Source organism: Belonocnema kinseyi, chromosome 5 (assembly GCF_010883055.1).
Source record: "Belonocnema kinseyi isolate 2016_QV_RU_SX_M_011 chromosome 5, B_treatae_v1, whole genome shotgun sequence".
Lineage (NCBI taxonomy): Eukaryota > Metazoa > Arthropoda > Insecta > Hymenoptera > Cynipidae > Belonocnema > Belonocnema kinseyi.
In genome coordinates this window covers 135,952,083-135,963,949 of record NC_046661.1, presented here as the reverse complement: position 1 = coordinate 135,963,949, position 11,867 = coordinate 135,952,083, and positions in this window count along the sequence as shown.

Genomic DNA, 11,867 nt, shown 5'->3' with positions numbered 1-11,867 from the left:
ACAATACGCCAATTAGCACAAATGGTAAGTTCCGACAGTGCCTACCAGTGTGCCTACTGGCCGCTAGATGGCAATACCGGTTTCATATGTATACACCTGGTACATTTACAAAGCAACTTAGAAAAGAGTCATCGGATAGACACTCTTAGTTGACTTCGAAAACAAATTGATTCGTAGGATAAAGGTCAAACTTTAAATCTTTAACTAACATTGTTTAAATAATTAATAGTGTTTGTAAGTTTGCAAAGCAAAAACAAAAGAATAAAAAAAGCAAAAGAATAAAAATTGACATTCTTAGTTAACTCCGCAAACAAATTTACTTGTAGAAAAAGGTTCAAAAACTCTTAATCTTGTTATTAAAATTGTTTAAATAATTAATAGTTCTTGTAAATTTGCAAAGCAACATACAACAGAGTCATCGGATAGACTTTCTTAGTCGACCTTAGTCGGCCTAATTTCTTGTGTCCACGGTATTAGCTTGTCTTTTACAGAATCTAATTGTTAGTAGGTATACGGTAATGATATATTTTTCCTGTAGCTTATTTCTGTTATTAGTGTGTCGGTAGAGCTTAATTTTAATATAATATTAAATCCGTTCAATATACATTTGTCTTTACTCACAATCTTTGTAGGGCCCTGGATTTTAATTTTATCATGACCTGATTCACACAATGCATCAACTTCTATTGGTTCGTGGAGTATTAAAATGTATCCACTCATAAGTGGTATAAATGCGATATTCATAATTTTAAAGGGTGAATATTTGCACTCATCCTTGATTGTCTTTACATTCATTCTCAATATACTATTCTCGCAGCTATTAGTTTCCGACATTAAATACGTGGGTTGCGTTCGTTTACAAATTTTCATCTGACCATAATTTTTACATCGTACTAATATTGTTTTATCGGTAGGTACGTATGTAGTTTGCCCCTGTCACATCAATAGGTATTCGTAGTCAGGAATTGTGGCAAGGAAAACTGAACCAATTTGTTCGGGAATAGGAATTAAGTGTTTAATTTCATAGATTTCGGTTTCTGGGATAGGAATGTGGATGGAATAAACAAATCTATTCTTGGTGATAGCCACGTTGACTGTCGAGATGTCGAGAATATGCTGGAAGTTTGTCTGTTTTAATGGGATGGTGTATTTGACGTTGAACTTTTCTTCAAATTCTTTCATCTCAAGTATCAATATTGCTGGTGTTAGGAGCTGAGGATGAATTATTCCGTTTTTTCCGTCATTTATCGCATCTATCAGTAAGTTGATGCCTTCACCCAAATCATCAACTATCATCATGCAAACCGTCATTTGATTTGAGATGACTATATTTTGAGTATTTCTGTTGGTGCCGTTAACTATTTGATTGATATGATTATTATTTTCTCGACTATGTATTTCAAGTTTCTTGAAATCCATAGAGGCTGAATTCAACAATACTTTTATTATCTTCGTTTGATTAGAAATACTTTGTGACATGACTTTGTTGTCATTGAACAGTTTATCTAGCTCTTCGTTGATATATTTCATATCGTTTTCACTTAAAGTACCAAAAAGTGTTTTGGATACATCGCCTATGAAGTTAAAAAACCCTCTTCTAGCTCGCGTTTTGCCTAGAAGTTGATTTAAAAGGTTTCTTTGATTGTTTAAACGATGTATTCTTGATTTTATTAAGTTCAGCTTAAATTGTTCTAAACAGTCATCACATTGATGTAACACGGATGCGAAAATGTATTGCAATGATTCATATCGCTCCTCTATTTCATTGGTTTCTACTCCGAGTATCATATTCCAGGTGTCGTGATAGAGTTGAGCTTGCCCTAATTCTTCTAAGTAAATAGTTACCCCGGTTAGGTTAGTTGTGATAACCTCAGCTGAGATGATCTTCAATATCCATAATAAGATTAAGGCCATCATCTGAAACATCATTAGCAATAGGGCATCAGTTGATTCGCATGTATTCTAATTCGCTTGTCGTTGAACAGGATTGTGTAATTATTGTTCTCCTGTCTCTATGTTATTACTGCTGGGCCTTTCCATGAGGGAGAAAGTTTGTTCTCTGGATGGTTATTAATAACCTTGACCAGATCCCCAGGGTCGAAGATACCTTGCGGTATTGACATTTTTGAATCTTGTAACTTTTTGTATTTGATTTTTTGTATCTCTATTTTCTCTTTTGCTTTTTGGAGATAGTGTTTATGCTTTCTTTTCCATAGATTAATTAATTCCTCATACCTGAAATTTGGCGTGGTGCTTAACATCGAGGGCAAATTTACATCCCTACCAAAGGTCAGTTGAAAGGGTGAGTATCCGGTGCCTTCATGTTTCATAGTATTGTATGCCATACAAATTATTTTTAAATTTTGAACCCATTCAGTGCTATGATCCTCGATGCTGGCTTTCAGTAAATTTTTAACAGTCGAGTGGGCTCTATCTAATGCCCTATTGCTTTGTGGATGATAAACCGTAGTTTTCATGTGCTTAATCCTGAATAGATTTTCAAAATTCTGTACCAGTTCAGACACAAAGTTTTGTCCCTGATCTGTTAAGATATTCTTTGGTGCTCCGGATAGGTATATGTAGTGATCGAATAACCCTTTTATAATGCTCTCGGATGTCGCATTCCTAAGAGGTATCAAGATTAAGTACTTTGTGAGCATATCTTGGATGCTGAGAATATACTCGTTTCCTGAAAGTGTCAAGGGCAAAGGTCCGAAAATGTCCATAGCTATTTTATCGTTGGGGTTGACAGGCGTGTCTGGAATAATTGCTGGACATTGTCTTTTAATTCTAACCGTTTTTTGGAGTTGACAAACGGGACATCGATTGATGTAGTGGATGATTTCTTGTTCCATATTTTTCGATTTTCTAAGAGTTCTAGCTCTTTCAATGGTTTTGTTCTCCCCAAAGTGTTGTGCCGTAATAGATCCATGTGATTCCTTTATAATTTCCCTTTCTTCTTGTGTGAGCTCTACTCGTGGCGTGTAGCATGTGTGAAATTGTTGGTCTTCATGCTTTTGGCTCAAGAAGTTGAGATAGTCCCGAATCTTTACCTTTTCTAAAGGCGTAATTGTTGTGTCTATGAAGTGGTATCGCGTAATCGTTAGTTTAGAGGCCATGGCCTCTCGGTTTATTCTAACCAACACTTCCAGCCATTCAGCCTCGTTAAATCGAGGTAGTTTATATTGAGATGTATCCTGGATTCCATTCCTTTCTTTGGATATAGTGCACCAGAGATTTCCTCCGGCGTTAGGTTTAACGTTTTCTCTGCTAGGCATTCTATTTGTGATGTATTTTTTGTATTCTCTTAACAAATTTTCTCTACCATCCGTAAATCCTTCCTCATCTGAGATAAGTTGATCTGCACCCATACGACGTTGGAGACGGTAGTTAGAAGCATTAGCTATATCTGAGGCTGTTGACTCTTCTCCTTCCGTGGACGTTTCGGCTCCTACTACGTCTGTTTCATCCTGCGCATCAGATTCCGATGGCGTATTTTGTAGGGGGTGGTCTTCTTGAATAGGAAATAGTCTGGATAGACATTCCACAGCTTTCTGGTCCTTTCCTTATACGTGTATAGCTTACAATTCCTTTTCTGTTGTGGTGTAATTGATCTCGGCTTTGTTCAACGTTCTTGATATATAGCAGCAAGGGTGGCCGTTCTGAGATAGTACTGCTCCTAATCTACCATAATGAGATGCGTCTGTTGTTAATGTGAATTTCTCATTGTAGTCCGGAAATCTCAAAACCGGTGCTGAACATAATAATTCTTTTATTTTATCAAAAGATTCTTGGCAATTTTTTGTCCAATCAAAAGGTGTTTCCTTTTGGGTTAGAATTGTGAGCAGTTTACAAATTTGTGAGAAATTTTGTATGAACTTCCTATAGTATCCTGCGAGTCCCAAAAAACTCTAAACTTGAGTGACATTCTGTAGCGATTCGAAATCACGCACCGCTTGTATTTTTACAGGGTTAGGTTTCACTTCGTCCTTGGTTATGAGATGTCCCAAGTATTCGAGTTCCGGACGTAGATACTCGCACTTATCGGGCTCTATTTTTAACCCTGTCTTCCTTAATCTTTCAAATAACTTTATTAAATTCTCATTATGCTCTTTCAAGGTTGACCCAAATACGACAATGTCATCGAGATAAACAAAACATTGCTTTCCTACTAATCCTCTCAAGGCGTTGTCCATCATCCTTTGAAACATGGCAGGCCCATTTTTGAGACCAAATGGTAATCTATTAAACTCAAAATGACCTTCAGATGTCGAGAAAACCGTATATTTCTTTGATGTTTCACTCATTGGGATTTGATGAAACCCTGAGTTGAGGTCGAAGGCAGAAAAGAATTTTGCATCCCCTAATTGATCTAAAATGTCCTCAATGATAGGTAACGGGTATGCATCTTGTTCCGTGTCCTCGTTTATCTTTCTAAAATCGATTATTATGCGCCATTTCTTTTTGCCAGACGCGTCTTCCTTTTTTGGGACCACCCAAATCGGCGAATTAAAAGGTGAATTTGAATCTCGTATGACGCCTTTTTCTTTCAAGTCCTGCATTTGTGTTTTTATTTCTTCTTTGTGACATTGGGAAGGACGATAAGATTTAAGATTTACTATCTTTCCGGTTTTCAAAATTATTTCATGTTCTACTAAATCGGTACATGGAAAAGGGTCTCCTTCAAGGTTAAAAATGTGACTGTATCCTGCTACCATTTTCCATAAATAAGGACGTTCTTTTTTTTCTATGTGGTGCAATCTCGTTTTGTTTAATGGATCTTGTATCCGTTTTGCCTGATTTCCTTCTAAACTAGTGACACTGACTCAACTTTTTTCTTTAATTTGATCTATTTTATCATACTTCAAACAGCTTGGTATTTTTAAGGGGGGTTTTTTCATAATTATATAAGGGTACAACTAATTCTTGATTCTCAATTTTGTAAATGCCGTCCGGGATTGAGTCGTGATTTTCTATATAGACATCTTGATCCCTTTATACAACTTTGATCCGAGTAATCTGTGCTGTTTTTCCCGAAACAAATGTTCCGTCTTCATAAAGGGGTAATTTTTTGTTATCAAGATAAAGGAAAGCTTTAGTTATCTGATATTTATCAAATGCATTAAAGAATTGTCGGCCGATAATACCTTCTTCTGGTAAGGGGAAATCATCATCAATTATGTGAAATAAATGCAACTTCTCTAAGTATGGTATTCTCACTGCTTGATAAGAATAATTAATATCTCTCACCATGGCAAAACGTTTTCTCATCTCAAATGGTATTCTTTCTACGGGTATTTCAGAATGTTTAATGAGATTGATAGAGGCTCCGGAATCTACTAGTAATCTATAGGTGCGTCCATCCGAATGCTTTCCATGTATGGATTGTAATCGTCTGCTGATTGCAGAAACTCTGCAGATTCTTCGTAGCGTTCGATTTCGACCTGTTCCTGTGGTGTCACTTCGTAACATTCTAATGGGTCTTGTAGATCTTCCATCTCTTGTATATTTCTGATTTCTGGCGGTCTTCTCTGAGATGTTCCATTTCGAAAATCCTGCTGTTTTGATTTCGCATAGCATTGTCTCTCCAAATGGCCCGGTTTCTTACAGAAGTTACAAGTCATGTGCATCCTATGTTGTGAAGGTAGTCCGTGGTTCGGACTGTCGGAGGGTTGATTTCGCATTTGTGGCTGTTGATTTCAGGCCGTAGGTACCGGTATGTTCCTCATGGGTAGTCTGAGAAGACTTGGTTTTACTCGTTGAGGTGGTATTAAAACTTTCGTTCGCGAACTTTCTCTGCACCACACTTCTGCTTCCAAGGCTTCTTGTAAAGCTTGGTTCAAACTTGTGGGTTTCAAGGGCCGCACTTGATGGCTAATGCCATCGCGTAGGTTCATAACGTATCTCTTTGTGGCAGATTTTTCCTCCATTTGAAGATCATGTACGCCAACATCATCTTGGCCGTTAAAAATCTCGACCATGCGGATTATTTCTTTAGCTTGGGAAAGCGGTTTCACGTTTTCCATTCGCTGCATCGCTGGTAGCGATGGGTTGTTTCTTGGAAAAATGCGATGAGCTGCTGCTGGCAGCCGGTAAGCATACTACGTGAAGGAATTTGGGACCAGAACACATTGCTGGTCAATGACCTGCGACGAGGAACTTGAGGGCTGCTCACCTATTCGGCTAGATCTCACAGATTCACGTACGGGTGCTGGCTGCTACACTGGATGACAGGATTTGGGGGCTGAAGTCGAACACGCGGCTGTGGGTCTATGTTAGACCACTGGGGTACGGAATGCATGGGCTGAACATTTTGAAACTGATCACCACACTGTGCGAAGGAATTTGGGGGAACGCCGGGCGAGATGGGTCTCTCGTTAGTGTTAGACCACTGGGGGACGGGATGTATGGGGCCGAACACTTAGAAACTGATCACTACACTGTGCGAAAGAATTTGGGGGAGCGCCGGGCGAGATGGGTCTCTCTGGGCCACCCGCCGTTTGCGTGTGATCGTGCGTTTCCTCGTCTGACGACAGTGCTGTGACTCAGAGTGCTGTGGCGGCGATGCTTCCTTTTCAGAGGACTTGGAATGCTGTGAATGGTCGTTCGATTCATCCTCTGTGACCAAGGCATTGTTAAACTGAGCGAGGTTTCTGATTTCGCCGCCCGCTTCAGGTTTTCCTCGTTCAAAGTTATCAGGCTAGTTTCAAACCTGCCCTGTTTCTCATCTATTATTCGAAGTTTATTCAGGATCAATGTTAGAACATCCTGCTCTTGTTTTGACGAATCTTCCGTAGCCATAGTGAGAGCGGTCGTACTGCGCTCAGATATGGAACTATCCGAATCTGTGGAAGTGTCTGTAAGTGTGCGATAATGTGTACTTAAATTTTTCCTATAGGCGTGGAAAGCCAGCTTTAAACCTGATTGCGAGTGTCGGATGTAAGCGTGGCGAACGCGTAACAATATGAAGTATAACGTCTAAGCACAAATTTTCTAGTTTTTTTCCTAAATCATTTATTTTTCAAAAATTAATTCTGCGCTTACGGGGTCGTGCTATGCCAAGAGTATACCGACGCCAAAAAAAATTTTCTATTTGATTTTCTAAAAATTCGCTTACTTTCTCTTTGTTGAAACTCTGCTTCCTGGTTGTCGGGCTGCACCGCAGCAACATTCCGGAGTCTTGGATTTATCCCTCGATATTAATCACCGTAGAGATTTCGTTCCACTGCAAATTCTGCTTCCTGGTTGTCGGGCTGCACCGTAGTAACAGTCCGGAAGTCTATAATAGTCTATAATAGACCTTTGCCGGTCAAGAGTACAAAATGAACTGACTACCGGTGATCCCAGATCTGAAACGAGATGTGGTCCAATACTATGACAGGGCTATGTCCTTGTGAATATAGTAGGAGAAGCTGTAAATGACTAAGTTGCGCGTGCAACCCATTTCTCCTCTTCTGAATTTGAAAACTCGAAGGTGCACGATTGCCGGTCGGAGCACTTCGGCGATTCTATTTATATATCTATCTGCTGACTGCTTTGAAATAAATTCAGGAGATTGAGATTTTAATATTTCCAGATTTCGATGCTGGCGTTTCTCATGATTTGAATAGATCGCGCGCCTCTTGATATGCGTATATTTTGAGTTTATGTTATTTCATGTATAAAATATAAATTATATAAATATTAATACTATTTTATATATATATATATATATATATGCGTATATTAATAATGATAATATTATAATTATGTTATATTATAATTGTCTTATTTATATCTTGATCCGCATTTGAAAGAAATTAAAGAAATGGGCGATTTTGGAATTCATATCGTTTGGATAAAAACTCAATTATTTGATTGAAAAATTAATTATTTTGTTGAAAATGTAACTATTTTTTAAAAAAAGTCCTCTTTTCTATCAAAACATCAACTACTTTTTTAAAGTTTTTATTTATTTTTTATTAGAAGGTTCATCTCTTTCATTGAAAATAGATTTTTGAAACTGACAATCAATGCCATTTTTTGTTAAGAAATCATGTGTTTTGTTTAAGGATCGTCCTTCTTTGCAGAAATTAAATTTTTTTATGGAAAATTTATACTTTTTGATTAAAAATTACATTTTTCGGTTGAATTATCAACTATAAATATGTTTTGGTTGTAAAGTCGTTCTGTTGTAAATGCAACTGTATTGTTAAAAATTAAAATCATAATTTTTGGTTGTAAATACTCTTTTTGTTTTTAAAATTAAACAATTTCGTTGAAAGTTCATGTCTTTTGTTGGAAATTGACCTTGTTTAGTAGAAATTTAATCTTTTTGTTTGAAAATGTATAATTTTTGGTCAAAAATGCAATTGTTTAGTTAAAATATCAACTGTACATCTTCTTGGGTTCGAAAGTCGATTATTTCACTAAGAGTTCAACTACTTTGTAAATAAAAAATACGTTTTTTTAACAAGGTTTTTTAATTATGGTTGAAAATTTAACTATCTGGTTGAAAATTTAACTCTTTCATTAAAAACTCATATTTTTCGTTTAAAAAATTCAACTTTTTGTAGATAATTCGTCTTTTTTACTTTAAAATTAAATAATTTCTTTAGAAATTAATGTATTTTGTTTAGGATTTGTCTTTTTTTGTAGATCATCAATTTTCTTCGTCGAAAATTCATCTGATTGGTTGAAAATTTAAGAACTTTGTTCAAAATTAATTTTTTCTGTTAAAAATTATTTATCTTTATCTGAAAATGTAACTATTATATGATTGATTAGAAATTAATCGTATATATTAATTAAGTTGGAAAATCGTTTTTTTTTTTATAGAACATTAATCTTCATGGTCAAAAATTTACCTTTTCCCTTGAAAATTTAACAATTTTGTTGAAAATTCGTTTTTATAGCACAGTTTTTATCTGGAAATTGTACTATTCCATTTTTGGTTGAAACTTTATCCTGTACATTTTATTAGTTAAAATACCAATTATTTGATAGAAAATTAATTAACTTTGTTAAAAAGTAAAAATTTGGGTTGAAAATTGATATACTTTGTTAATTAGATTATTTCCTAAAATTAAAAAAAAAAACCGCAAAATAAAAAAATTGCCTTGAAATCGTACTGATTCCTTTTTTTTTAACTTTTAAAATCTTTTCAAATACTCACTTAAAATTAATTTTTCAAACTAAAAAATCATTTTCAATTTTCTTAGCAATCACAACAATTTTTGTTATTCTTTTTAAATATTTTACAATTCTCAAAAGCTTTTTTTTTTAATCTGCAAAAATCTACATCGTGTTTCAAATTATTTCAATTAATTTCAAGATTTAAATTAATTTTGAATATTATTCTAAATTAAAATTGTAGCGTTCAAACTTAAAATCTAGCTCATTACAATTTTAACAATTCAAGTCTTTCTATTTCGAACCACTCTATTGAAATTTGTATAGTTTTTAATAGTTGTTTATAATGGCTTGTCCCAGATCTGAATTATATTTTTTTTCAAAAAATCTTTGATCCAATTCAGAAACACATACCGAGGCGTCCTCACGATAGGATGCCTACGCACGCTTTCGACATCTTGCTCAATTCCGCGATCAAGACTTTTCTGGCGCTAACTTCTCGGTTAGTTTTTATTATTTATATTTTTGGTTAAGTACCGCCAATTCGTGGCATGTGCGTTGGCATCCTACCGTTAGAATGCCTCGATACAATTGCTTTGAAAAATTTCCTGTTCCAATTCAAAATTCAGGATGAAATTAGATAATTGAAAATTTTAAATCTGAAAATGATTTTTTTGAGGTGGAAATCTTTTGAATTTTAGAGTTTTAAAACTGAAGCTTGATAAATTTTTAATTCAGAAATATTTCATTTAAACGCTCAATAATTCATACGTATAAAACACAAACTTCTAACACCTTTTAATTTTACAATTTTTTTAATTAAATTATTTTAAAATAAAAGTTAAATTGTTTTTATTTTAAGTTATTCCAGATTAATATTTTGGCATTGTTATTTAGAGATAATAGAAATTAACTAACTATAAAAATAATTGAATTTTCAACTAAAAAAAAGAGAATAACAAATTTCCAACGAAATAATTACATTTTCAACTAAATTGATAAATCTTCAAATAAAAAGTTTTAATTTTTAATTAAAAACTGTTGAACTCATCCAAAAAGATATTAATTTTACACAAGATTTGACTTTTCAATCAATAAGGATTTTTTTTAAATTGTTGAATTTCAAAGCCAAAAAGATGATTTTTTTACAAAATAGTGTAAACTTATTTTTAAACGGAATATTACAATTCTTTTTTAATTGGAAACTTTTTAAATTATAAATTGAATTGGTTTATTTTAAGTCGCTTTATATTATGAATTTTTACATTTTTATTTATAAATCCAAACTCAAAAGTCTTATTTACAAATTGACAATTTTAAAAATCGAACGGTGTAACAAAGCAGTTTCATTTTCAACTAAAAAAATAAACGAAGTTTCAACCAAATTCTAAAATTATAACGACGGAGATGAATTTTCATTTAAAATTATGAATCTTCATTAAAAAAGGCTTACATTTTTTATTAAAAACTGTTGAACTCATCCAAACAGAAAAATTTTTTCACAAAACAGTTGAGTTTTCAGTTTTTTTAATTTTAGGGAAAAAATCGAATTAACACAATAAATCAATTTTCAACCCAGAAGTATACTTTTCAACAAAATAAATTAATTTTCTATCAAATAATTGGTGTTTTAACAAATAAAATGTATAGGATTTTGGACCAAGAAGATTAATGTTCTGTAAAAAAAAAAGGATTTTCCAACTTAACCAATATATACGATTAATTTCTAATCAATCATATAATAGTTACATTTTCAGATAAAGATAAATAATTTTTAACAGAAAAAATTAATTTTGAACAAAGTTGTTAAATTTTCAACCAATCAGATGAATTTTCGACCAAGAAAATTGATGATCTACAAAAAAAGACAAATCTTAAACAAAATACATGAATTTTTAAAGAAATTATTTAATTTTAAAGTAAAAAAGACGAATTATCTACAAAAAGTTGAAGTTTTTAAGCGAAAAATATGAGTTTTCAATCAAAGAGTTAAACTTTCAACCAGATAGTTAAATTTTCAACCATAATTAAAAAACCTTGTTAAAAAACGTATTTTTTTTACAAAGTAGTTCAACTATTAGTGAAATAATCGACTTTCAAACCCAAGATGATGTACAGTTGATATGTTAACCAAACAATTGCATTTTTGACCAAAATTTATACATTTTCAACCAAAAAGATTAAATTTCTACTAAATAAGGTCAATTTCCAACAAAATACATGAACTTTCAACGAAATTGTTTAATTTTAAAAACAAAAAGAGTATTTCCACCCAAAAAATATGATTTTAATTTTTAATAATATAGTTACATTTACAACAGAACAACTTTACAACCAAAACATATTTATAGTTGATAATTCAACCGAAAAATGTAATTTTCAATCAAAAAGTATAAATTTCCCATAAAACAATTTAATTTCTGCAAAGAAGGACGACCCTTTAACAAAACACATGATTTCTTAACAAAAAATGGTATTGATTGTCAGTTTCAAAAATCTATTTTCAACGAAAGAGATGAACCTTCAAATAAAAAAAAAATAAAAACCTTAAAAAAATAGTTGATGTTTTGACAGAAAAGAGGACTTTTTTTAAAAATAGTTACATTTTCAACAAAATAATTAATTTTTCAATCAAATAATTGAGTTTTTATCCAAACGATATGAATTCCAAAATCGCCCATTTGTTTAATTTCTTTCAAATGCGAATCAAGATATAAATAAGACTATTATAATATAACATAATTATAATATTATCA